General features: G+C 36.6%; 2 non-coding genes across 2 annotated transcripts; both read left to right on the top strand.

Annotated features, from left to right (window-relative positions):
• The first annotated feature begins 15,855 nt into the window (after positions 1-15,855).
• Positions 15,856-15,927, top strand: trnaa-cgc (transfer RNA alanine (anticodon CGC)). Its single transcript has one exon. It is a non-coding gene; the product is annotated as a tRNA-Ala (tRNA).
• A 530-nt stretch (positions 15,928-16,457) lies between these two features.
• On the top strand, positions 16,458-16,529 carry trnaa-ugc (transfer RNA alanine (anticodon UGC)). The gene has a single exon. It is a non-coding gene; the product is annotated as a tRNA-Ala (tRNA).
• Positions 16,530-16,672: the final 143 nt, after the last annotated feature.

Here is a 16,672-nt window from a genome sequence, read left to right as displayed (position 1 = left end):
TTGTAATGAAACCCCCATGCCTTTGTGATGTTGTTCAGTACATAAAATGCTGAAACCATCTGACAAACATTTAAAAGGCTGTATAAGATCATTCCACCTGCTGCATCTAAGCACATCCAATGTGCTATAATTAAGCCATTTGTGCACTCTTTCACATAATATTCAAGGGAAGGTTTCAGGTTGTAGCACACATCTTGAGGGGTCATTTGGTTAGCTAGAGGTGTGATGCACCATGTTTTCAGACCATAACCCCAGTCACCTACAATAAACATATATCATGACACTTAAGGAAATATTCCTTAAGATAAAATATTGTATGCCTACTCACAAATGAGCCATCCTTCTCTTCTAGCTCCAGCTTCCAGGCACTGTCCAAAACATCTTCCTTTTAATATGAATAAATAGTGGGTTCCTCTTGGCCAGCTTGGAACAACGTTTAGTATATTGCAGTTGGCACTGCAGCAATTTGAACACTGAAGAAGTAGTAATTCATTCTGATGATATAATTTATTGTATTTGCAGATGGTACTTTAATACGCATGGGGGATCAGTCTATCACACCCATGGTATTATACATTATATGCCACCTATCTCTTAGAACACCCTCATAACCACCATCTGGTGAGCCACATCAAAAGGAAATGTAATGTATTTTGGCTTAAGCCTTATAACAGCTTTTACCACATTGATAATGGCACGGCTTATGGAAGGTTGGGAATCTCCTGCTTGATCCCCTATTTCACTTTGGAACGTTCCTGTGGCAAGGAATACGATGGTGGCTAGAACTTGGACATGAGGTGCTATGTAGTGAGAGCGGTTAGGGAGATGGTTTAGGTGTGACTCCAGAGAGTTGCATAAATCAGCAAGAACCTATAGTGACAGAACAGCCATTCATCACTCTCAGCAAACATATACTTACACACTTTAATGATGCACGCTTACCTGAGAGCTTGCACAGCAAGATCCTGGAGCAAAGCCAGGTAAGCCATTCTCAACCAGTTGAAACAAAACAAACAACATTTATATAGGTCTAGATTACAGGTGACTGTTGTTCAGACCTCTCATTAGCCAGTTGTACATATGCCTAGACAGGCAGCAATGTTGTTGCAGAAGAGCCTATAACAGTTCAATCTATAACACGCATAACTTTTGTTAAATAAGACTCTTAAATATATATATTGTGTTTATATTTAATATATATATATATATATATATATAGAGTCTTATTTAACAAAAAGTTATGCAGTTATAGATTGAACTGTTATAGGCTCTTCTGCAAAAAAAATATATATATATATATATATTCATCTTCACAGGTTTCATTTTTCTTGTAAAATTACAATACATTTTAGAACAAACATATTGATGAATCATGATCAAGATATATGTTATCCTTGATGATCAGAGCAAACACTCACAGGCCAAATTCTATTCTAAATAGAGTTCTTCCATCTATTTGGTATCTGAAGCAGCCTCTTACTATACATTTTTAAGACTTGTGCTGGGTCTACAGAGATGACTAAGAAAGGCAGTCAGCATTCAGATTGAAGCAGTGGATGGTAGGATGTGTCTAGACCTCTCTCCACAAAAATAGTGTGATGAGATAATGAGCAACCAATTTGAGATCCCCACACCAGAGGTTGCCACAATATACCCTTTGCACAATGGCTGGTTTTAGGCTGTGTGGTCTATGCCCATAGGCCCATCTGTGAATGTCTTCAAAATTAATGTCATGCAGAATGGCTGTCCATCTCTCCTCTGAAGACAAACTTAGTTACTTACAAACTGTTTGAGAGAACCAGAAATTATAAGTGTGCCATGTCTTTTGAGGTCAAGACTAGAGATTCACAAATATTAAATTTTTACAACCGATCCGATGCTGATAATTTGTATGTTTACTTGTCCGTTAACCAATATGCAGAACCAATTTTTTTAAATATTTTTTCATCTTTATTTTACTGCAAAAATATTTAACAGATAAAAAAATAGCAAATGTTTTTATAGTACAATAATAATTACTTACCATGGTTTTTTCACTCAATAACTACAAACAAAAATAATATATTTAATATATAATATGTTAAATAAATTGACAACACGAATAAATGACAAGGGAGTCTATCAGCATTGCATGCATGTAATCTTCCATTTTAAACTACAGTTTTAAAATGAATAAATGTATGAATGAACGTTACATTTATATAGTGCTTTTCTGACACTACACTCAAAGTGCTTAAAAAGTTTAGGTGTTGTTTAATAGACTAAATAGTTTGGTGGAATAAGTATACATTCACAGAAAGGTAAAAATAAAAAAAAACAATAAATACATCCTTGTGATTACAGAGTCCATCCCAAATGGCATCAGAATTATTAATGATGTTTTGTCGGTCTCTAGATTATAGAAGCTAACTAACGAAATACATGCTGATGGAGCTGACGTGCATTGTGTTTTATGGTGAGCAGTGCATCTGCATTCTCTCTTGCAGCAAATGACACACAAATCTCATCAATGCTCTTATTGTCATCATGTTTTCCAGGGCCGATTTTTGCTCTTGGCTGTAATCATGTAGATAATGATTCATAGCAAAATAAAGTTTTAATAGTACATGTTAATATACTTTAGGGAATTATAAACAAGTGAGTCCTTTTAAAAACATAATAGGTGCTCTTTAAACTCCAAACCAGCATTTATGTAACACAGGGCTACTCAGCTTCGGAAAGGTCAAAGGACGCAAACCTTGATCCCTGTACCCTCGATGGCCACACTCTTATTTATTTGCAGAACATGCTGGTCAAAATAACAAAAAAGATGCAGTGTTTTCAGATCTCGAATAATGCAAAGTACAAATTCATTTTTAAACAACACAATACTAATGTTTATTTTATGAAGAGTTCAGAAATCAATATTTGGTGGAATAAATCAAATCAAATCAAATCAAATCACTTTATTGTCACACTACCATGTACACAAGTGCAACAGTAGGTGAAATTCTTGTGTGCAGTTCCGAGCAACATAGCAGTCATGACAGTGACGAGACATATACCAATTACAATAAACAACATACTTACACAAAACAATTTACATATCAAATGTACACATACTTACACAAAACAATTTACAAATCAGATGTACACATACTTACACAACACAATAATTATATACAATGCAGAATATAGAACAGAATATACAATACAATACAATAAGTGGGAGTATATGAAATATATATGTGTATATATATATATAGCAGTTGTATTGAGGAGAATATGTTGACAGTCCAGTGTGAGATTATAGCTGAATAAAGTGCAGTGCTAATTATTGATCCTGATAGATCAAGAGTTCAACAGTCTGATTGCTTGGGGGAAAAAGCTATCATGTAGTCGGCTGGTGCGGGTCCTGATGCTGCGATACCGCCTACCTGATGGTAGCAGTGAGAACAGCCCATGACTTGGGTGACTGGAGTCTCTGATGATCCTCCGAGCTTTTTTCACACACCGCCTGGTGTATATGTCCTGGAGGGAGGGAAGCTCACCTCCGATGATGTTCCTGGCAGTTCGCACCACCCTTTGCAGGGCTTTGCAGTTGTGCGCGGTGCTATTGCCGTACCAGGCGGTGATGCAGCCAGTCAGGATGCTCTCTACCCTGATTTTCAATCACAGCTTTCATGCATCTTGGCATGCTCTATACCAGTTTTACCACATTTCTATTGGGTGACTTTATGCCACTCCAGGCACAAATATTCAAACAGTTCAGCTTTATTTGATAGCTTGTGGCCATCCAATCTTCCTCTTGATCACATTTTAGAGGTTTTCAATGAGGTTCTGGTGTGAAAATTGGGCTGGCCATGCCAGGGTCTTGGTTCAGTGGTCCTCCATCAACACATTTATTGACCTGGCTATGTGGCATGGAGCATTGTCCTGCTGGAAAAAACAATACTCAGAGTTGGGAAACATTGTCAGAACAGAAGGAAGCAAGTTTTCTTCCAGGATAACCTTGAATGTGGCTTGATTCATGCGTCCTTCACAAAGACAAATCTGCCCGATTCCAGCCTTGTTGAAGCACCCCCAGATCATCAACGATCCTCCACCTGGTTGTCTAATGGTTAGGAGGAGACCTAGAAAGGCCTTCAAGCCACAGTGTCTCGCACCCACTGTGAAATTTGGTGGAGGATCGGTGATGAGGTTCAGCAGAAGAAAATATTTTCAGCAGAAGAAAGTCACACATCTGGTATTGCATGAGGGTGAGTAAATGATGAGAGATTTAACATTTTGGGGTGAACTATATCATTAAAGGAGCAAGAATGCACATTTTCCTTCATTTTAAATAGAGTTTTGCATGCTGATTATCTATATTAATGCTGTGGCTGCAAAAAATCGAGAGTACAGATATTAATTCACTTCTCAATGCTGTACAACCCCAGAATCATTGCTTAAAATGTTTTAATGCTGAGAGACAAGAGGTTTTTTTAAGTCTTCTTGAGACATTACGTTATGTTTGCTTTTTAGTATCCATGGCAACAGACCTCATTGGTTCACAGGCATATTGGTGTCATATCTTCAATTTGTCAGCCTGTGTGATGACTGCGCATTAGTGAATCTGAAATTTTCCTGGAAAAAGTATGAATGAGGCAGCTGGAGAATATTTGATCCATATAAAAGTATGAATTGAAAATTATTAAAACTTTTTTCTTTTGTGTTTCATATTAAGTCATATGGGTGTAGGATCTTATGGGCAGAAGGATTCTTATTTTCCATGCTCAAAGGCCAGCAGTCATACTGAACATTCCTCAAAGTTATAATTGAAAAGTGAAATTGAGTCTAGCTGTAACCTGCATCTTGCCAATAAAATGGTCAATGAACAAAGGGCAGATCTGTCCAAACACACTCTTAGAAATCCCCCCACAACTGGCACACACATTCCGAGAGATAGAACAAAAACTGTCACCATGGAAACCCCAGTTTCAAGCTAAGATTCTCCTTTGCTCTTTGGCTTAACCAATTTGACACACTTAAAATGAGACATTTTCTGTGTCACATGCTAAAACTCTGAATGAGACGAGAGAGCTTGAAAACTGTCTTACTTTCTTTGGAAGGATACCTTTGAACTCTTCTTAAATCCAGGAACTTTAACACAGTTGCCAAAAAAACTTTTCTTTTCAATGCATATACATATGTTATGAACTATAACACTATCAAAAGACTCCATTGTCTCATCATTATACACTGCACAACACAGTCTATTTTTGATAGTAAAATGTGATCTTACAAAAATTATTGTAGCCTAATGTAACCTTTAAAATTTGTAGTCACTTATTACTGACAAATTGATGATTATAATCTTTAATCTTGTTTTATTCATGTCATTTTATTAGAATGGTAACTATTCATGACAAGCACATCATATTTACCATCGCTGAGATTCTTTCTGCATTAGAGGAATGTTTATGTTAATTCATTTTTTATATAATCCGTTGTATGCAAAATATATAAAATGTATGATAAAAACATGTATTTTTTCGTGTGGAAGGAAGGACAGAAATTACCATGTGACCAAGAAAAAGACACTTCTGATTGGCTCAAGACACCTTTGTGGTACAGTAAATCTCAACAGTACAAAGCCTCCCCACCTCAGACAAACCCTCTCTTCCTATCTTCTTCTATCATCGCCTCTTTTCGTCCTCCTGCTTCCTCTCTTGCCCTTGTGGCTTTTGGCCTTCTCAGGCACCCCTCAAGTTCCATAAAATGTAGAGTCCAGGAAAGCTTAGAACGGCAAGTTCCCGGGAAGCCTTTATCCCTCTCTGCTCTATGACTCACACATGTGATGGGAGTCACAAGTCTCTCTGGTGGGAGGCCTTGCTTCAAAGCCCGCCTCATCATTCCAGCAACAAAATATTCACGATCTTAACAGAGGTCCAAAACATCGACAAAACAACCAGAACTTTCTACTGAAGTCTACTGGAGTTGCATTAGCATGGTTTAGGTCCTATGTAGCAGACTGCTACCACGTTGTCTATGAAAATGAGGAATTGTCAAACCAAACAAAAGTAAAGGATGGAGTGCCTTGTAAATAAGTTTCCACTATTATGCTGATGATCTGCCAACTTTGTATTTCTTCAAAACCTGATGAGATTTCACAATTCTCAAAATTAGCAGAGTGTATCAATTAAATAAAAGATTGGATGGTCAGAAATTTCCTTCTACTCAATTCTGACAAAACAGAGGTACAAATTTTTGGACCAAAAACCTAAAAAAATAAGCCGCTAAAATATAATTTGACTCTAGATTGATGTACTGTTACATCATCTTCAACAGTGAAGAACTTAGGTGTTATATTTGAAACCAATCTGTCCTTTGAAAATCAAATTACCAATGTTTGTAGAACAACATTCTTTCACCTAAGAAATATTGCTAAATTAGGACACATGCTCTCTGTTTTTGCTCTGTTTTGATGCCGAAAAGCTAATTCATGCGTTCATGACCTGAAGACTAGATTATTGTAATGCTTTACTGGAAGGATGTCCAGCAAGATCAATAAATAAACTTCAATTGGTTCAAAATGGCCAGAGTGCTGTCGAGAACCAAGAAATATGATCATATTAGCCCCATTTTATCATCGTTATATTGGCTACCTGTTAAATTGTGTATTAACAAAACAAAAGTTAATAGTTAATAGTTAGCCTGTTAATAGTTCCTAGAATATCAAAATACACAATAGGAGGTAGATCCTTTTCATATTTGGCTCCTAAACTGTGGAATAGTCTCCCTAACACTGTTTGAGATGCAGACACACTCCCTCAGTTTAAGTCTAGACTAAAGACTCATCTATTTAGCCAGGCATACACCTAATTTATCCTTCAACTCACTATTAGGCTGCTTTAGTTAGGTCTGCCAGAACCAGAAACTGAGATCATGATCAATAACTCTGCAATAAATTGAATGGCATCTATGCAAATATAAATTTATTTGTTTCCTTGTCTCTACCTCGGGACTCATATCCTGAGGTCACCAGAACCGGCTGGTTCCAACTCCATTCCTGCTTCGTTTTGGACTCCACTGCTACGTGTCGCTGCGATGATGACTAATAGCAGCCAGCCAAACATTTCTTCAGTCTATTATGATGGACTGCATAGGATGAACTGCTGCCAACTTCAACCATAAGACATGGGATACTTCATTTGCCATTGCCTGAACCTTGGATAGACCTCACCAAAATAACTGGCCAGTTTGAACTGCGATGAAACTCACTGATCTCTGCCTGCATCATCTAGGTCTAATGATGGACTACACTCTTGAAATGGAATACATCGACTTTCAATTAACTGTCAACAAAACCCTTCATCAGCTAACTAACAAGGACAATTGCATCTATGTGAACTTCCGCAGTTAATACAGGATGGACTTCAAAGTCATTAATCATACAGTTCATTCAAAATCTTTGTTTAAACACTGTCCCTTAACACTTACTTAGTTGAATAATTTTAAACCAAGACTTGCACTATACATAAGTAATATTGGCATTATATTCATGATGTTAGCCAGAGGGGAACTGGCCCCCACAGTGAGTCTGGTTTCTCCCAAGGTTATTTTTCTCCATTAACCAACATCTTATTGAGTTTTGTGTTCCTTGCCACAGTAGCCTTCGGCTTGCTCACTGGGGTTATAAATGCAATCATTATTTAATTACTTAGTTTTAAAATCAATTCACAATCGTATTTTAACAAACTACACAATGATGACTCATAGACATTATAGATTTTTCAGTTTTATCTTCTGTTATTGCCTGATCTTCTGTAAAGCTACTTTGAAACGATATTTGTTGTGAAAGGCACTATACAATTAAAAATGATTGTATAGACCTGCACTTAAACAGCACTCTCACCCTCATTTAGCGGCTAGCCTTGTTGTGAGGTACCTTGGACTTACCTCTCACTCAGCCACAGTAAAAACAATTTCTCCGTGTTCATCACTTTTTTACAATCTGTTCTGGAAATTACTGGGAGTTATTCAGCGAATTTGGAGATAACGCTTTATCTGCTTACACGGATTATCCTCACCAGTTTATCTGCGATCTGTTCTGGATATAACCAACATGTGACCCTGAGAATATGGCTTTCTACTCCCCAGTGCCTATCTCACCTGTTTGTCTACTATCCTCTCCAGACACACAAGATAATTGACTTTGTTATATTCAAGTTTGCCGCACATCTAATTACCTGTTTGAAACGTACCTGTTCAACTACAAGTGTCTCTGTATGCTCAGGAAATGTGACTTTGAGAAAGCTGTGAATACTTTGTGTTTGGATATACTTACCTGCTCCACTGTTTATGCACGTGACTCACCTGTGATCCTGTTTGATGTTGAAGTTACCTGTTTGAGCACCTGTTAGTTTAGTAATCTACTCTTGTAGATTTGTGCCTTCTGCCTTGGTTCCCTGTCTGATCTTAGATTGTCCCCAAAGACATTGTACTAAACCTGAACACTTACCTTGCCTGCCTACCTGCTTTTTCAGTGTCCTGTCCAATAAACTCCCACACCTCATCTCAAGCTACTGAGTCTGCGTATCATTACAATTGATGCAATAATATCAATTAATAATCAAAACAATGCAGTCAATAAACTTCCGACTACCAACTACAATCTAAACAGTAACATGATTAGATATGGTAACAGATAACCCTATATAATACATAAGAGGAGAGTAGATGTGCATGTGAATGTGTGTGTGTGCAGGTGTGTAAAGTAACAAATGACAAATACGTTAATGTAAGTAGTTTTTCCCAGGAATTGTACTTTAAGTAGTTTAAAAATTGTATACTTTTACCGGAGTACATTTTAAGTGCTGTAACTGTACTTTAATGCACTAGCTTCTCACTGTCTGTGTTCACTACTTACCCGTCCTGATTTTATTTTTATCTATCAACATGATTGGCTAGGGAGAGTCTCGTGAATCCCGTCAAATCACACATAACAAACTTGAACGAGCTGTAGATTTGGTGCCACATGTTATGGATGTGGAGGATGCCTCTAGCATAGTTCAACAACTGCACATCACAGCAGCACCTGAAAAGGATTTTTGCAGTGAAAAGGGCAATTGCTTGATTGTGTCATGTGAGTTTAACTTTATGAAGCCAGATATCAGCATTAATCCTGACTCTAATTTTAAGAAATATATCAAGGTAAATTTCATATTTCTGCTTCCTAGATTCTGCATCTATAATGTAATCTGTACTTTAGATTAATAAGATTAATTATTGATGTGAGAGATTAAGGCAATGTTATCAATAGGGCTGGCAATAAAACAATAAATAGAGAGAGAGAGAGAGAGAGAGAGAGAGAGAGAGAGATGTCTGCGATATCAATGATAAACTTTTCAGTAATTTTATATACTTAGCCTATGTTCTACATTTAGACCAGGGGTGTTCATTACGACTTATTATTTCCTGATGTCTGTAGCTGCTTTTTTATTGACTGGTGGCTATTGTGCGATAATGCAGCATGTGCCTAAATGGTCAAATACACTTTATAATTCTGCCAATGCTTGTCTTGATGAGGCATTAATGTAAACGCAGTCGGTTTGGTCTAAAGTGAATGTAAACAGTGGGCTATCATCACACCTATCATATCTCTTCTGAAGATATGGATTTAACCACTGGAGTCACATGGATTAGGCTACTTTCATGCTCATGTATGTGATTTTTGGAGCTTCAAAATTGTAGCACCCATTCACTTGCATTGTATGGACCAAAAGAGCTGAGATATTCGTCTAAAAATCTTAATTTGTGTTCTGCAGATGAAAGAAAAACATCCACATCTGGGATGGATTTATTTATTTTTTTTTGCATTCCTTGCATTGTTTTGAACATGTTTTATGTGCAACAATAACTCTCTCTCAGTCGGCATTAAAGAAAATTTAGACCCTACACATAAACTGATTTTAATGAAATTGTATCATACATTATGATATTGAAAATAACTTTAATCTTTTCATTTCTGTAATCATGTCACCCTTTTCTTTTTTATGTAGTGTTTACAGTATCATAGATAAGTGATGCATTTTAAGTTTTCAATCATAAACACCTATAAGATACCTATATTTTTTATTCTTTCTGGAAAACAGCCATAAACGGGAATGCAAATTTATGGTATGTGTTCTAGATTTTTAAATTGCAGCATAAAATTTTTATTATAAATGGGCATAGCTTTCGCAACTTAATACTCATTACTCATGAGTATTTTTAAATGGGCTACTATTTTACTTAAGTTTTTTTTAGGACAGGTACTTTTACTTGTGTATAGGCCTGCCTTTTTGTCCTATCTGCACACACGAGGCCCAACACAACACCGTAGTAATTAGCACTCGCTGAGAAGTTACGTCTCACAATTTGACTGCAAATCCTCATCCAAAAACACTGTAAAAACCCACTGATAATGTTAGGCTCATGTCGTCATGGACATGATTTTCTAGTTAATTTGCGGGAAACTGAACAATGCAGGGCAGTTCTGTGTACTGTTGTGTACCTAAATCCCCATGTGCTTCTCACAGCAGCTGCCGCAGAAGATAAAAAATAAATAAAAATGTATATTTGCTTGAGCAGCAGCTCCGTTGGTCTGCAATCATTGTGAAATCTTTAAATACCAACCAAAGAAAATTGAATTGAGCTCTTTTTAACCCGCTGGATATTTTCAACATTACAGCAGAAACAACTTAAAATACTCCGTCATTTTTGGGTAGGCTATACAGATAAGTGTAAGACATCATTAGAGACTATAAAGGGTCTACTTTTATTTGTGTACACTCACAATAACAACAAAATCTTGTGCTTTTGTAAAATAAAGAAAATAAAAAGGGTGAGCTTTCAGCAGTCTCTGTGTTCACGAGCATATTTCAACTGAAACTCCACAAATACTTCTCACACAAACATGAAACATGTGTCTAAAGAAAGCTTAAAATGTCTACTTTTAAATAAAACAATTCAAATTTAAAACAAATATTCTCCTGCAATGCAATCTGTTTGAAACAAAGCGATGTACAGTTTTTACCGGTCCATCTCATTATCTGTAATGTGAACCCACCCACTAGCAGAGCGCGCCATTCATACGCTAATGTGCTGAGACGATCAACGCAAATGTACACGCCCCCCGACTGTGAGGTTGTAAACACTTTTCATTCATTTTTCTGCGCGTTTGCAACAATACACAGACGAGAAAGCTCCAGGATAGTATAGAAGATTTAACATTTTCCTCATATAAGAAGAGCGGGACTCCGATGAACGTTTGTATTTTGAAGAGAGATTTGATCCAGCCAAGGATACAATTTCAGACGAGTAAGTCAATTAGTTTTCATTAGCTGACATACTATTTTATACAAACATGTTCATATTTTACTAGTGGGACTGTTTCCAGACTTGCCAGCCAAGATACAGAGTATTGAAAATTAAATATGTCCTAATAAGCAAGTTTTAGTTACATTTAAATGTTGTTTCGGCTAAAGCAGGCATTTCAATTGTATGCTATATGATATAAATATGATATGTAATATGATATAAAAATAATATGAATGTTTAGATTATATTTTAACTAGTGTTTATGCTGCCTCATTATCATCAACAAAGCTTGTGCTTGCAAATATGTGTTCAGGTTAAATGAGTAAAATACACTAAAATCCACGATCCCGGTTCCGGGATTTAAAATTACGTCAGTAATAATGTACTTCCAATTTTAAATGTATGCGGAGGAGTTATAAGCTCATATCTGGTACCATTTGAAAGCTTAGAATGTCTACTTTCTTGAGATATGCATCACTTTGGCATTTTTTTTACACTAAGTAACTTATTTACAATAAATTACATAGTTCCACCCATCAAAAGTCGTGTCATAATTATGTGCGTTTTTGAATACATATGTCTCATATCAGCTCAAATATGACGCACATGTACAAACCATGTATCAAATGAAAGCTCTCATTGCCAGTAAGAAGTTCCAATAAGTCTTTTTATTGAGGTATAATCACATATCTAATACACTTCGAATGAATCATGAAGTATACAATCATACAAGTGAAATTATTGAATATTTGCCATGCTACTCGCACTAGACAGCACAGTTAGCCACAAATGCTACATAATCCTTTACCTTAGGTTATTCTCTGCAAAATGAGACGTTTTTCAGTGTTTTCTGTGGTTGTGTGCCCAAGTAATCCCTCGATATGTCACACGAGTGCAGAAACACCACAAAGTAATGTTATATGATATTCAACAATCCAGGAAAATATGTAAACATCCGATCCGGATAAAGCATATATTGCCGTAAAGCTTAGACCCTCCGCTTTCCGGCAATGTCTCTCAAGATCAAATAGACCAATCAGGGGCTGTGATATTGCATCCAGACTGTGAAGTGATCACTGGGTAGGTTACGTGCCCAAAACACACAGACGCGTCTCACCAGACACCTGAGCGCATATTTACCACTTTCAACAGTGTTTTATGTAATGACAAAGGGTTTTCTGTAAAATTACACTGGGATTTTGCATTTATAGCCCTGTATATGGGTATGGGGAGACTTTAGATTTGGGTAGGCGGAAAGTACACCAAAAAAAGGTAATAATCCTCCCTTCAAATAAATTGAAATAGATATTAAATAAAACATGATACAGACAAAATTCCTTTTTCAGGTATTTGCTGACATCTAGTGGAAACAGCCAAAACTGTCTGCTTGCTGCTAGGGTTTACAGGGCTTGAGTTATATACACTTTCAAAAATGAATTTATATAAAAAAATCAAAAAGCGCCTCTTTTTTAGGAGGGTTATTACTGTTCAGACAACATATATTAAATTTTTTTTTAATTTTTAGCAGTGTTTTATGCAACTTCAAAGGGTTTCCTGTAAAATGACACCAAAACTGTGTATTTAGGCCAAAGTATGTGGGAATGGGAAGCTTTTTAATTTGGGTAGGCCAAATCCAGGCGGAAATCCCCAAAAATGGCAAGGTTCTTAAGAGGTTAAATATGCCCATATTAGAAAATCTGCATATTATAATGATATCTGAAGGGTCATGTGAGACTGAAAACTGCAGTAATGATGCTGAAAATTCAGCTTTGATCACAAATTACATTTTACAATATATTTAAATAGAAAACTGTTCTTTTAAATTGTAAAAAGAGTTCAGAATATCAATGTTGTTTCTGTATTTTGGATAAAATAAATCCAGTCTAGGTGAGCAGAAGAGACTTCTTTTAATGGTAGTGTAGGTCTAAAATTAAGTAAAGTCTTAATGTAAAGAAAATATATAGTCAGATTACTTATTTTAACTTATCATCAAGTCTCCTCGCATTCATTTTCTATCCCACATTGATAGGCCCAGGGGAGGGGTCTTTGTATCCTCAAGTGTGAAATACATCCATATTCAAGATAGTTCACGCCTCCTCGCATATTACCTATCAACACTAAAAGTGTCTTACAAAAGTTAAATTACTATATTGTTTTATATGAATGAGTGATCAGGATGGTTTTCACATCATTTTGTAGCAAAAACTGTAGGCTACAAGATCCAGTTCTCATAAGTATTGTGGACAAATGTTTAGTATGTTATATGACCTTATTTCAGTGACTTAAAATTTTTGTTTTTTCAAAAACCATGCATAATCATTATTTTCTCAAAAATACAAACCTGTACATGCATGTTGCTCACATATTATTGTAGCCCAGTTTGTGCTGAATACAGTGTAATCAGACTTTAGCCATTATTTTGTTTTTAAGCAACTGAAAAAAGCACAAATGTCAAGGCATGTCAAAACTTCTCCAGGGCCCAAAATACCCTCAGACCCCAGAGGGTTAACTGCAAAAACATGGAAAATAATAATTGTGTCATAACTTTTACAGAATTGTCAGATATAGGCTAAATAAAAAGATATGCATAAGTTGCCCGGTGGTTTACAATAAAAATAATATAAACTTTTAAATAAAAATTTCATAACCAACTAAATTCATCTCGTAACATGAAGTTTAGCTTCATACACAAACTCATTGAATAATACATTTATTTTATAGTCTATAATTAAATTATAAACAAACCATTTCACTGGCCAAAATATCCCAATATTTTATTGTGCATGGTTGAATGTTGTGAATGGTGGACAAATGCTGTAAAAGAATGTATTCTAAGCATCTCGTCATTGCTTTGAAAATAGTCAGTCAATAATAAATAGGTGCCTGTTTAGAGTTGCAATAGCGCTTTTCCCCCAGACACACAGTTAATTCATAGTTAATTCATCAAGCTATTATGGACCAGTTCAAGCTGACAATAAATACTGCGTGGACCACAAGAATCTACAGAAGCCCACATGTTTAGATATATTATGCCTAAATACAGTTAATATCCAACATTAATACTAAATTTATTTTTATTTCGATATGCTGTTTTTAGTAAACTATGAGAGACATGATGTGGGTGACTTGACTCAATTAAGTTTTTAACCATGACGAAATCACAATGCAAGCACCGTCATGGCTGTGCAAATGTCACACGCAATTTTACCAATTGTCAGGTCTACGACTTCAGGGGCTAATACAGCAGCAAGCAGACAGAGATGTGTTCCTTAATTTCTGTTTTGTTACTTATTTCTTTGTTTCATTGCATCACAAAAGTCATGGACTCATTTCGACTCTTAAAAAAATCCAGAGTCCCAAAGGCTTGAGTCCGAGTCAAGTCCGAGTAAAACTGCATGCAACTCTGTGACAAGTCCAGGTCCATTCAAACTGGACTTGTGACTCGGACTCAAGCCCGAGTCCAAACTCAAGTACCCCAACTCTACATTAAACATAAACAATATGTGTGTTAACATGATTTTAGTGTGATTTAGCCAATTTTATGACTTTGTTGCCATGATGATGTAATGTTGTAAATCATGTCAACAAACCCTACTGTAAAAATTACATTGCAAAAAGTTTATTGCAACAACATGCTCTGAAAGACTTCAGCAAGTGAGCTAATGTTTGGCCTTGATCTCAGTATTAATAACTTTTGAGCTTCTGGGATTTAATTCTTCTAAAGAACATGAGGAGTTTGCTGAATATTTGAAGTTAATTTGTTTGGTATTGATAATAACTATTATATATACAGTACTGTGCAAAACTCTTAGGCACATAAGGTGTTCCACAAAATAATTTGTCTTAAGATGGTTAATTATATCTTCAGCTTTAGTGAATATTGTTGTACAATATTAGTGTTTTGTGTATTTTCTGTTCTTTGCATATGTTTACAAATCTTACAGCACATTGGTATCAAGTGGAAATACGTCACATGGTCTTGTATGGAGCATGGAGACAGAGGGGGCAGAGGGGCCTTTGCCTAAGGAAGACGCAGTTTGCCAGCAGGGAAACGTTTTTCAGTGGAATATACATCGCAAGGGGTTGCCTATGGGGAACAGCCCATGCAGAGCACCTGTCCCAGTATGGGGCTTAGATATCACAAGTACTGGGCTGGTAGTGAGTTTCTCCACAAACTCATCTGCTGCAGGGCTAGGAGGAAATCAACCAAGGAACACATTTGTGAACACTACTGTGAATCAACAATGCACATCTTCAGCTCAATGGAGGTGAAAGGTGCATGGCGCAAGGCCAGTAAGGAGCCACTAGGGTGACCTGCTCCTCGTCCTCACTGACCTTGCACAGGGTCTGTGGGGTTGAGGTCGCCTGGGATGTGAGTGGCTCGCAACGACTTGTGGTGCTGCTGACTCCAGAGAAGGAGACGGCGTGCGAGTTGTGACATGCGAGAGGAGCGTAACCCGCCTTGACCCTGATGGTAATGGTATGTAATCAATGGTTTGTATGATCAGCAGGGACTGAACAAATATATTGGTAGGGGATGTAGCTCAGTGGTGGCGCACATGCTTCGCATGTATGAGGTCCTGGGTTCAATCCCCAGCATCTCCAAGTTCTTTCAAGCATCTATGTTATTTCCCAAAGATCTTGGCAAATAATGCCTTTTGAAATCTTTGCTTGCAATTTCAGCTAAATCAAACTCTCAAATGGTGACAAACTTGTTTTTCTCTTTGATGATGTAGCTCAGGGGCAGAGTGCATATTTTTCCTGTATGAGGTCCTGGGATACAATCCCTAGAATCTTAAAAGGAAACTTATTGTTACAATACAACAGATGCACCAGCAGTTCTGTGACATTGGGTTCTGAGATTGGATTTGTGTTGATCTAAACATTGAAATCCATTTCAGCAGACTTGTTAGATGGTGAACATTTTCAAATCAAGATTATAATCATTTGAAGTGAAAGCAACATCTCAGTTCTAAAATAAAAGATTTACTCTTTATCAGTTAAAACATTTCATTTGAAGATGACTTGACCCTGATGGTAAAGGTATGCATCCCCGTTTGATCGCAAGTATCAGTTGTTTAACGTAATACATGTTGATTTGACCGATCAGCAGAGACAGAAACAACACCCTACAAGGGGATGTAGCTCAGTTGTAGAGCACGTGCTTTGCATGTATGAGGTTCTGGGTTCAATCCCCAGCATCTCCAAGTGCTTTCAAGCATCTATGTTATTTCCCAAAGATCTTGGCAAATAATGCCTTTTGAAATCTTTGCTTGCAATTTCAGCTAAATCAAACTCTCAAAAGATGACAAACTTGTTTTTCTCTTTGATGATGTAGCTCAGGGGCAGA

The sequence above is a fragment of the Xyrauchen texanus genome, chromosome 8 (genome assembly GCF_025860055.1).
Source record: "Xyrauchen texanus isolate HMW12.3.18 chromosome 8, RBS_HiC_50CHRs, whole genome shotgun sequence".
Taxonomy (NCBI): domain Eukaryota; kingdom Metazoa; phylum Chordata; class Actinopteri; order Cypriniformes; family Catostomidae; genus Xyrauchen; species Xyrauchen texanus.
The sequence above is the reverse complement of the archived record's forward strand: the minus strand, read 5'-3'. Positions and strand labels throughout refer to the sequence as shown.